The sequence below is a fragment of the Halichoerus grypus genome, chromosome 4 (genome assembly GCF_964656455.1).
Source record: "Halichoerus grypus chromosome 4, mHalGry1.hap1.1, whole genome shotgun sequence".
Taxonomy (NCBI): Eukaryota; Metazoa; Chordata; class Mammalia; order Carnivora; family Phocidae; genus Halichoerus; species Halichoerus grypus.
This window is the reverse complement of record NC_135715.1, coordinates 181,726,816-181,739,663: the sequence shown is the minus strand read 5'-3', so window position 1 is coordinate 181,739,663 and position 12,848 is coordinate 181,726,816. Positions and strand designations below refer to the sequence as shown.

The following is a 12,848-nucleotide window of genomic DNA, read 5'->3' as shown; positions in this document are numbered from 1 at the left end:
TTAATACTGAATTAATTGCTATAGTTGCTTAGAGTTTTAACTTTTATTTTGTGTGTTTTAAATGTCTTGTGCCGGAGTCATCTTGTTAAATTGGGCTGCATAAACATGTAATTATTTATACCAATTCATGTTAGGGCTATGGTGTAAGGACTGCCAATTTCCCACCATTGCAATTATAGCCATAACAGGTCTTAAGTTATTTGAATTAAACAGTTCACTGTCTTGAAACCATACTTTTAAGATTTTCCCTGCAAGTCATACCTTCATTAAATTTTTAAAAGCAAAATTACTTTATACATATATATGTTATATATACAGAAATTTAAACTGTGTGAGAGATGTATTCACAATTCTTAATAAGTTGGTAATTCTGACCTCCAATATATGTTTCAGAAATAGTAAATAAAACTTTCCCTTAAAAAGATGTTCTTCATACTTTAAAATAACTTTAATTTCCCTGGATGTGAGTACTATGTAATTAAGTAACCCCTGTTATACAGAAAAAAAAAAAAGTGTTAGATGTAAATACATAATTCTGCCACCACAGTTAACAGAAATGTTATCATTAAGGGTTTTCTACATTCTTGAGGAAAGTAATAAATACCCCAGAGCTGTCCTTTTTTTTTTTTAAAGAAGCATTAATCATATTGACTATAGAGTTCTAGCAGAGAAACAGAAAAACGAAGAAGACATAGCTAGCAACAAATATTTTTGAGGGAAAACATTCTGTTTGTCAAACTCGGTTAACATGAATGTCATTATTAACCAAGATTTGCTTGGTATCATAAAGTATCTTTTATAGTTCTCACAATTCTTAATTCTATAAATTGAAATAGATGCTCTTTGCTATTTTACAATTACCAAATTTACCCCTGGTTTTTAGATAATTTTATTTTCTTAATGGATAATTTTTACTAATTCATTTGGTTTGCTTTATGGGATATAATTAGTGTATGGTGGTTTGACTTGGTTCTAAACTTGATCTTTTACCTACTTCTGAATCATCAGCAAAATTCACATAATTGTGTCTAAGTAAACTCAACATCCACTGAATTTAGTTATGTTTTCACCATTAATTCTGGCAAAACTTTTTTATAGCAATGTGGAATGTTGGCGTAATTAAACTTTTCAAGGTAGATCAAAGAAGTTTATGTCTGAGAAAGGAAAGGTTGACATGATGTACTATTACATTTCAGAGCCAAATATGTACATTAGACCCATTTTCAACAAGCCCAAGCCACTTTCAGATTGTGCCTGATTTGGATCAAATTGTCTTTTTTTCCCCCCTTCAGAGCTTGGCTTCACTTATCTCTTTCATATTTTTCTTAGAACAAATGAGCTAAGAAATTCCTGAACAAAACTTGTGAAACTCCATAATCACCACTAAACAAATTTAATTTAGCAGTTTATCTGAAAACTATTCATCAACAGGGGAAAAAATACACCAGAAAAACACTTGTGGGTCTATGTGTTTTTCCAACGTTTCCTAAATGAATTTTCTTGATTGTGTATGCTGAATCATTTGGAGGCACACATAAAAGAAATTTGACATACATGTAAGTGATTTGTAGGCAGAGACAATATTTGTGCTCAAATTTAAGCTGATTTTCTCTATAGTTCCTTTGCTTTGCACTCATAAAAGATTGCATTTAATTCATTCAATTCAGATGATTTCAGACTTTGTCTCTGTAAGTAATATTAATTGTATTTGAATTGCAAATGACCACATAATCTCATTTTTAATTTCAAGCCTGGGGACCAAAAGATTCTACTAAAATCCAAACAGATGTTCAACATGAAGCATGTTTACAGACTTACTGAATATAAAATGTTTTTGGTCACTAAACTTTTTTGATATTAACAAAAGGTTTTTACGAAAAGAAACCCATTTTTCTGTGTGGCCACATTTACACAGCAATTGTATGTGCAATCAATTATTAACAATTCTTAGTTTCTACATTATAGAGTTGGGAGTACACAACAATATATTTATAAAGTAAATGTCTGGACTTCTACTTTTGGCAAGATAGGATAAAAGGGAAAACTTTAACCCTCCAGTGTTCAGTAAAATTTTATTTATTTAGGAAAAAAATATATGAGACAATGGTTTTTAGATACTGGACAACAAGCAGTGAAGGTCAGTGATACTGGAGAAGAGGGAAATAAACAAGCTAAGTTCTACAATTACCCCACCTTACTACTTGGAGAGTTTCCAGGCCACGGTACAGGAGGAAATGGAGGCAAAACCATGTGGTTACCCTACAATAAGGAGAAGAGTTGGAAGGTTTAAGAGGACCAGTAGTGGGGGTTCCCTGGACAGGCAAATGGTGAGGAGAAATTTGCACAGAAAGAAAATGAGCTTCAGAAATATGCCAAGGGTTCCCTCTTCCACATCCTTAGCTGAATGTTGATCAGTGCATAAGCAAAACTGCCAGTCCAGGAAAAGAGAAGATAGAAAAATCCTGGAGCTATACCGAGTCTTTAAGAGTTGATGTTCTCAGAAGTCAGCATGTAAAAACTTCATAAAACATGGGTCATGAGTAGAGTATTATAAAATAGTATAGCCTCAGGAATAGAGAAAAATCAACCCTGGACTAAAAGCTTTTCTGGTCCCACCTAGCAAAGCTCACAAATAAGCTTTTAAAAAGATCAAATTTTCCACATGACCTGAGAGTCCCAGAAAAGAATGGAAAAAAAAAAAAAGAAGAAGAAGAAGAGAAAAAAGGCTGGAGTATTTTTTATTTTTTTGAATATTAAAGAAAAACACAATATTTGAAGAAATAATCAGAAAAATTTCCAGAAAGAAAAAAGGAAGATCAGAAAAAATAAAGCACAGAAAAATTACTATAACAAGACACATCACAATCAAATTGATTAATACCAGTGATAGAGAAGAAAATCTTAAAAGCAGCTAGAGAAAAAGACATAGTACATATAGAGAAATGAGAATTAGGAATAGAAATGATTTCTTTCTGGAAACAATGCAAACCAGAAGACAGTGGAGCAATATTTTTAAAGTACTAAAAGAAAAGAAAATTGTCAACCTGGAAGTTTATACTCAGTATAAAATCTTTCTAAAACTAAGGCAAAATAATATATTTTTCTAGAATACAAAAGATGAAAAATTAATTACTATTAGACTTTCAATATAAGAATGTCAAAAGAAGTTCTTCAAATAGAAGGAAAATTATACCAGATAGATACCTGGATCTACACAGAAGAATGAAGAACACCAGAATTAGTTGCATGTTAGAGACATACAAATTAATTCTTTTATTTTAATAATCATTTTAAAAGATAATCATTTAACCAAAAATAATAACAGTGCATTGTGGGGTTATAACAGATGCAGAAGTAAAATTTATGACAATAATATTAAAAATGCTAGGATAGATGAAATGTGAATATTCAGTTGTATTTCCAGTAGTATAATACTTTTTGAAGGTAGACCATAATGAGTTAAAGATAATAACCAGAAAACCTGAAAGCAAGTACCAAAGAAATACATATAGGTAGTTAAAACTAATAAACCAACATGGAGATAAGATGAAATCATAAAAGATAATTAATTCTAAATAAGGCAGAAAAAGAGAGGAAAAAAAAGAACAAAGAAGAGACTGAATAAAGCAAAAAATAAAAAATAATAATAGGGTGGTAGATCTAAACCCAACTGTCAGTAATCACATTGTATATAAACAGTCTAAACACCTCAATTAAAAGGGAAAGATTTGTCAATTTGTCAGACTGTAAAAAAAATCAAGGTTCTACTATTTGCTGCCTATAAGAAACATACTATAATGCCACAAAAAAGTTGAAAGTAAAAGGATAGAAAAGGATACAAGGGATGGAAAAGGATATATCCTTCTAATATTAATGAAAGTAGGACTGTCTATATAATATTAGAAGATGGGATTACAGAAAAAAGTTTAATTAGTGATAAAGAAGGTCATTTAATAAGGATGAAGTGGCCACTTATTCATGAGGACATTAACAATTATGAATATTTATCTAGTAACAAACTTCCAAATACATGAAGCAAAAGCTGTCATAACTAAAAGGATAAATAAACCAATTCACAGTTATATCCAAATATATCAATACCACTCTCTACAATCAATAGGAAATTTACAGTGAAAATTAGATCTATAATGATTTGATACAAAAGACTTGAACAATACTTCACTTAGTTGATTATCACTTCACTCAACAGTAGCAGGATATATGTCTTTTCTAGCACATACAAATATTTTCAAAGCGGACTATATTCAAAGCCATAAAACAAGTCTCAGCAAATTGAAAAGTATTCAAATAACACAAAATATGACCATAATGGAATTAAATTAACAATATATAATAGAAAGATATCATTAAAAGTCTCTGAAGTTTGGGAACTAATAACCTACAGCAAAGCTGAAGAGTAAATAAAACAGAAAATTAGGAAGTATTGTGAACTGAATGAAAATGAAAATAATATATCAAAAATTGTGCTGTGCAGCAACAGCATTTTTGAGAGGAATTTATAGTAATAAAAAAGCCCAGAAAATTTATAGCATCATTAAAAACTAAAGCATTAAGAGTACATTAAACCCAAATTAAGGAGAACAAAGGAATTAATAAATATAGCAAAAGAAACCAAGGAAATACATAACAATAGCAATAAAGAAAACCAATGAGGGCTGCCTGGGCAGCTCAGTTGGTTAGGTGTTTGACTCTTGGTGCAGCTCAGGTCATGATCTCAGGTGGTGAGCTGGAGCCCCGCATAGGGCTCTGCATTCAGCGGAGAGTCTGCTTGGTATTCTCTCTCTTCCTCTTCCTCTGCCCCTACCCCTACTCACACTCAATAAATAAATAAATACAGTCTTTTAAATAAATAAATAGAAAAGCAATGACATCAAACTGGTTTTCTGAGAGAATCAATACAATTTATAAATCTGTAGTCAGACTGATCAGGAAAAAATGATATGACACAAATTGCCAAAATCAGAGATGACAGAGGGAAGATCACTGCAGAACTTAGGGAAATGGGTAAGGATTGTAAGGAAATAGTATAAACAAATTTGTGTCAATTTATTTTATAATTTAGGTGAAATGAAAAATCCTTTGAAAGACACAAACAACTAGAACTCCTCAAAAACACAGAAATACAGATAGAAAGGATAGATAAATATAGATAACATGAATAACCTACATCCATGAAATAAACTGAATTTGTAGTTGCAACCTCTCCCCCAAAGGAAACATTGGAGCCTGATGACATTACTGGTGAATTCTCCTTAACATTTAAGTATAAATGATGCCAATTCGACACAAATTTTTCCCAAAAGTTAAAGAGGAGCAGATACTTCTCAACTTATTTTATGAGGCCAGAATTGACCTGACTTCACAACAAAATAAAGACATTAAAAGAAAACTGCAGAACAATAATCACCATGAACATAGATGTCAACATTTTTAAAATTTAACAAATCAAGAAATGGTGCTAAAACTGTTGGATACCTATATGTAAGACAACAAAACCCCAAACCAAAGAACCAAAAAAGACTTTGATCTATACCCCCAACCATATAAAAAAGTAACTCTCAATAGATTATAAACCTAAATATAGAGCTAAAAATTATAAAACTTCTGTAAGAAAGTACATGAGAAAATATTTGTGAGCTTAAATTAGGCAAAGATTTCTTAGATTCAAGACCAACAGCACAATCCATAAAAGAAAATTTGATAAATTGAAATTTATTAAATTAATAACTTCTGTTCTTTGAGAGATATTGTTAAGAAAATGAAAATATGCACAGACTGGGGGACAATATTTGCAAGTCAAATATCTTAAAAATGACTTATAGGGCGCCTGGGTGGCTCAGTTGGTTAAGCGACTGCCTTCGGCTCGGGTCATGATCCCGGAGTCCTGGGATCGAGTCCCACATCGGGCTCCCGGCTCGGCGGGGAGCCTGCTTCTCCCTCTGACCCTATCCCCTCTCATGCTGTTTCTCTCTCTCTCTCTCAAATAAATAAATGGATAAAATCTTTAAAAAAAAAAATGACTTATATTCAGAATACATAAAGAAATTTCAAAAGTCAACAAGAAAACAACCAGTCAAATAAAGAAATGAACATGAGGTTTAAAAAACTTTTCACCAAAGGAAATACAAGAATGGCAAATAAGCACATGGAAGGTGTGCCACTTTGTTAATACTTACAGGAAAGCAAATTTAAACCACAATTATTTTAAAACCATACCTATAATAATAATAATAAAAATAGAACAACAATGCCAAATTCTGGTGAAGATGCAGAGCAAGTAAAACGTTCATACACTGCTGGGAGGAATGTAAAATGGGGAAGCTTCTTTAGTCAAAAGTTTGTCAATTTCTTCTATTCTTAAACATACAATTATCATATGGTTCAACAATCCTACTCTTTATTGTTTAAGTGAAATGAAAAATTATGTTCACCTACAAATCTGTACTCAAATGCTTATAGCAGTTCCATTTGTAATCATTGAAAATGAGAAGCAATCCAAATACCCTTCAATTGGTGAATGGGTGAACAATGTGTGATACATCCATACAATGGAATAAAACTCAGCAACAAAAAGAAATGAACTATGGATACATACAGTAACATGGAAGAACCTTGTATTTGTTTGCTAGGACTGTTGTAATAAAGTGCCACAAACTGGATGGCTTGAACAACAAAAAGGCATTTTCTCACAGTTCTGGAGACTGGAAATCCTGAAATCAAGAGGTCAGTAGAGTTGGTTCCTTCTGAGGGCAAATCTGTTTCATGCCTCTCTCCTAGCTTCTGCTGGTTTGCAGGCAATCTTTAGTGTTCCTTGGCTTGTAGAAGCATCACCCTGGTCTGCCTTCATCTTCACATGGCATTCTCCATATAAGCCTGTCCATATCCAAATTTCCTCTATGACACCAATCATATTAGACTAGGAGCCCATCATATGCCAGTATGACCTTATCTTGACTTAACTAATTATATCTACAGGTTCCTATTTTCAAAGTCACATTCCAGGACATGGGGGATTAGGAATTCAACATATGAACTTGTAGGGATGCACTTCAACTCATAACAAACCTCACATGTGTCATGCTAAGAGAAATAATCTAGACTCAAAAAGCTACATACTATGTTATTCCATTTATATGACTTTCTGAAAAAATAAAAACTGTAGGGACAGAAAACAGATCAGTGGTTTCCAGGTTGCTAGAGAGGAGAAGGGACTGACTACAAGCAGAGCTGGGCAATTTTTTAGAGTGACAAAACTGTTGTATATCTTGATTGTGGTGGTGCTTATATGACCACATTTGCTTGTTAAAACTTGTTAAACTGTACCAGAAAAGGGTGGCTTTTAATCTATATTAATTGTATTTTAATAAAAGAATGTGGAAAAAAGAAATGGTTACCAATTATATTTTTCATGTAAAGCCTTGAATTTCCATGAATAGGAATTATCTTTATTGTATCATGAGACTGGAAAAATAAGTACTTTCATTCATCCTTGGCCACCAACTAAGTACAAAATTGATGCAAAGGAAAGTATTTGGGCAAACTAAAAATCTCTATATATGCACAGATTTGAACCGTTTGTGGAAATTATTCCTAAGGAAATAATGTTTTGTGTTATGAAAGAAACAAATTTAGGCATCTTCGATGAAAGACAAATATCAAAGGCACCTCAATGAAAATGTTTTCTAAAGATTTTACATATGCAAATGTTAGGGACCATATGCTGAACCTTGCAGTGTAGCATGCAGAGAGCTCATCTTCCAATGGCCCAGGGGATCTTACCCAGATTTATGAAATTATTTAAAGTTATTTCAAATAACCAAATCTATTTAGTCTATAGAACCAAGTACAGTGTTAAAAAAAATCTATCCCAAGTAGGAAGAGGTCAGCTACATTATAAAAAACCAATGTGTTTGTTATATTTTTAATTCTCCTTTGGGTCAATTATGTCTGTATGCATTAATATTACCCCAAGAATGAAATCTATATTGGCCTGGAGCAGAAATATTATTCCTTCTAAGATCCATCTGGCCATTTTCAGTTTTACCTATTGGCAGGTTTCCAAAGAAGATCCAACATGCTGCAAAAATAGATTCTCTCTTATATTTAGGATTGCATATAAACTTTCAAATGTGTTGTCAATGCACATGAAATGCTTAAACTTCTTAAAAGCTCTCCATTGGTCAAGCAAAATCATACCTTAAAAAAATGATTTATAAGGTCCTCTGTGATCTGGCCCTTGCTTGCCCAACTTTTTCTATCTGTCATGATTGTCCTGTGCCTCAGTATGCTCGAATTAAACTGGATTTATTTCAGTTCCTAGATTGTGTCACACTTTCTTGTTTCTTGTGCCTTTGTAAATGCTGCTCCTTATGCTTAGAACATACTGCCCCTTCTTCTAACCAACTGCTACTCAACTTTGAAGGCTTGGCTGAGATGTCCTATTCCAACTGGGAACTAACAACATCATAGCAGTTTTCACAATGACAACAGTACAATCACCTGTTCACCTTGGTAGGGGATAGGAGCTGAGTCTCTCCTTCCCCATTGCATCTCCAGGTCCTCACATACAAAAGGTATACATTGAATATGTAATGATGAAGATCACACAGTTTGTTTTTGAACATTGTTATATTTTTACAGGATGAATTTGATTCTTCCTTTAAAATGGTGGGTAGAAAACACCAAGAGATGTGGAGCCAAAAGGTTCTGGTGCTTGGGTCCTGCATTTGCTGTGAATGTGATCTGTAATGAGTTACTCAACCTCCCTGACCCTTAGTTCCTTCAGCTGTAAATGGGGCCAATAAAAATATCCTTGTCGCTAGTTTAACTTCAGGAACAAATTAGGTCGTGCTTATGAAAGCATTTTTTGAAATGATGAAGCGCCATATATATGTCAGTTATTTTATTGTCCATGTTTCAGCAGAAGTCACATGATTAACATTTGGTGGTAGTTGAGTTGTCACTTCCAAAGCTCTATCAGTATCTATCAACAGTAATAAATGGATGTACAAACTAAATAAAAGCAGTATGTCTGGTTATGCAAATACATTGTCATACATCCTGAGTTGCTAATTTCAAACGTATTTTTGCTCCATCTATAAAAAAAAAAAAAATTCCAGAGGCATCACCATCATAACCTGCAAGTTTCTTATAGCTGCAAGCATATATCAATCAAAACCCATCCCACATGGGTTTGCTTAAAATTAAGTTGGCCAGATCTGTTATGGAAATTTTTTTAGTCTCCTTGTTCTATCATTGAATATCATTGAAGTGAAGTTTTGAGTAATGAAAAAAGTATAATTGGGCATAGAGTTAGCACCAAGATCAATAGAGGAAAAACTATTTTTTTTTTTTTTTTTTTTTTTTTTTTTTTTTTTTTAAAGATTTTATTTATTTATTTGACAGAGAGAGAGAGAGCACAAGTAGGCAGAGAGGCAGGCAGAGGGAGAGGGAGAAAGGAAAAACTATTTTTTAAGGGATTTTCAAAGGGGTTATCTATAAAAGAGCCTCCATTTAGGAAACAGTGACATTTGACTAATTAAAACCTGAGATCTCCAATGGCTCGGCTTCAACACTGTCTCCTCTTTTGACTGTCAAGGACTGTCTTTAAATAAGGTGTGTTGGGCTCATTGATTTGCATGAATTCTTCTGGTTTCTGTCATCTAAAAGTCTAAAAGTCATGTCTTATAATTTGGAATGTTTCTGGGCTTTGACAGTTCCCATCTGCTGCAGGGACATCTAAGTGCCCCAAGCCTAGTTGGCAAAACTCAGTTAAATCTTTGTTTTTACTTGATATAATTTAAATTATTTATAGTGGTTATGTCTCACTGATTATTAGAGAGATTTTTTTATTTTGATGACACAAGGATTTCCTGTCACCATTTTCCAGATGATGAATAAATGCAAGGTAAAATGACACACACTTCTTATTAACATGAAATTTCTGATATTGTGATTATAATTAGTTGGACTGCAGTCCCTTCATTAGTTATTTATTTATTCACCTTCATTTTCCACTTCATTTTGGAAAGGATTTGTGGTGTTGTCATTTCATTAACCAAAGTGCAAGGGCAATTGGATCAGAAATGTCAAGTATTCAGAAATTGATGACCTTGAAATAATCACCCTTACAACTCCACAGAGCAAAAATTTAACTATGGCAGAATGGCTTTCTACAAGAAAGGAACTAGGGTAGAGGCCAGCCATTAAAGTCACATGTGTTGAGATGGCTGACTCACATGCCGTAGTTGTTGATTATTTATGCTCAACTCATGGACATTCATGCTATCTGTACTGTTTTACTTAATAAATATTTATTAAGAACCTACTGTGTGCCAGTCATTTTCCTTAGTATTGAGGAAAGATAAAGAAAACAGAGAAGATAACTATTCTCATGGAGCATACATACTAATAAAACAAGTCAAGCAATAAATTATGAGCAAAAGAAATTTTTTTGACGAGTTCCGTGAAGGAAATACAGAGAACTATGTCTGAGAACAATGGAGATGGGGAGGTCAGGCAGAGAGACACTCTCCTGAATAAATTTCCAATTGCTCTGTTCCTATGTTTGTTGTAAAATACCCTTTCAAATTAAAATGTGAGGTTGTGATATTATATAAACAATGGACCTTGTGCTCTAATGTTATGGATTTAGGTACAACTTTTCACTTGTAAAATGATCTTTCTTCCCAAAGATAATATTGGCTACCTGGATGTAAGCAATATTTCAATTCCAATTACTGGCTTTGTAATAATAAAATTATGCTTCATAATATTTATTAAGCTCTTATGCTAAATCCATTCAATCTTCACAGACCATCAGATAGGTTATTTTTTTTTTAATATTTAAATCCTCCTTTTTTACCAAATTTCAATTACACAATAGTGTTATCACTGTTATAGTCACCACATGGGGCTCCTGGGTGGCTCAGTCTGTTAAGCATCTGCCTTAGGCTCAGGTCATGATCCCAGGGTCCTGGGATGGAGCCTCTCACTGGGCTCCCTGCTCAGCGGGGAGTCTACTTCTCCCTCTCCCTCTGCCCCTCTCCCCTGCTTGTGCTCTCTGTTGCTATCTCTGTCACTAGCTCTGTCTCTCTCTCTCAAAAAAAATAAATAAAATCTTTAAAAATAAAACTATGGTTACTGTGTTATACATTGGATTCTCAGACCTTATTCTTCTTACACCTGAAACTTTGTAACTTTTTATCAAATTCTCCCTATTTCCCTACCCCTTTCCCCAGTCCCTGGCAACCACTTTTCTATTCTCTGTTTCTATAAGATTGACACTTTTTTAAGATACCAATTATAAATTATACCATGCTGTATTTTGTCTTTTTCTGTCTGGCTTATTTCACTTAGTATAATGCCCTCAGTATCCACTCACATTGTCACAAATGGCAGGATTTCCTTCTTTCTTATGGCTGAATAATACTCCATTGTGTGCCGGGCGCCTGGGTGGCTCAGTTGGTTAAGCGACTGCCTTCGGCTCAGGTCATGATCCTGGAGTCCCTGGATCGAGTCCCGCATCGGGCTCCCTGCTCGGCAGGGAGTCTGCTTCTCCCTCTGACCCTCCCCCCTCTCATGTACTCGCTCTCTCTCATTCTCTCTCTCTCAAATAAATAAAATCTTTAAAAAAAAAAAAATACTCCATTGTGTGTGTGTGTGTGTGTGTGTGTGTGTATCTATCTATATCTATATCTTGATATATATATTATATATATAATAACAGGATATTATATATCAATATATATGTATATCTACCTATATCTATATACTCATATCTATATATATGTACACATACACATATATTTATATCACATCTTTATCCATTCATCCATTGATGGGCACTTAAATTGCTTCCATGCATTGGCTATAGCACATAATGCTACAATGAACATGGGAGTGTGGATATCCCCTCAACATCTTTTCATTTCCTTTGGATATATATCCAGAAGTGGGATTGTGTGGTCATATGGTAGTTATATTTCTTAATTTTTAAGGACCCTCCATACTATTTTCCATGGTGGCTGCAACAATTTACATTTCCACTAACTGGGCACAATGGTTCCCTTTTCTCTACATCCTTATCAACACTTGTAATCTGTTGCCTTTTTGATAATAGCCGTTCTAACAAGTGTGAGGTGCTTTCTCATTGTGGTTTTGATTTGCATGTCCCTAATGATTGGTAATGTTGAGCAACTTTTCAGTGCCTGTTGAGCATTTGTATGTCTTCTTTGGCAAAATGTCTATTCAGTTCCTCTGCCCAGATTTTAACTGGGTCATTTGGTTTTGGTTTTGGTTGTGGTTGTTATTGAGTTGTGTGAGTTCTTTATATTTTTTTATATTAACCCTTTATCAGATATCTGATTTGCAAATATTTTCTCCCATCCCATAGGATGCCTTTTTTATTTTAGTGATGGCTTCCATTATTTTGCAGAAGCTTTTTAAATTGACGTAGTCCCACTTGTTGATTTTAGCTTTTGTTGCCTCTGCTTTTGATGTCAAATCCAAAACATCATTGCAAAGATTGATGTCAAGGAGCTTATCCTTTATCTTTTCTTTTAGAAATATATGGTTTCAGTCTTTTCATTTAAGTCTAATACATTTTGAGTTGATTTTTGTTCATGGTGTAAGATGGGGGTCCAGTTTAATTTTTTTTACATGTGCTATCCAGGTTTCCCAACACCATATATGAAGAGATTATCCTTCCCCCATTGCATATTTTTGGCTCCTTTGTCATAGATTAATAGACCATATATGCCTGTGTTTATTACTGGGTTCCCTATTCTGTTTGATTGATCTGTATGTCTGTTTTTATGCCAATAGCA

General features: G+C 33.6%; 1 protein-coding gene across 1 annotated transcript in view; it reads right to left on the bottom strand.

Annotated features, from left to right (window-relative positions):
* RHBDD1 (rhomboid domain containing 1) overlaps positions 1-12,848 on the bottom strand; it is a 683,913-nt gene that overhangs the window by 640,996 nt on the left and 30,069 nt on the right. The gene's annotated exons all lie outside the window — the stretch shown is intronic.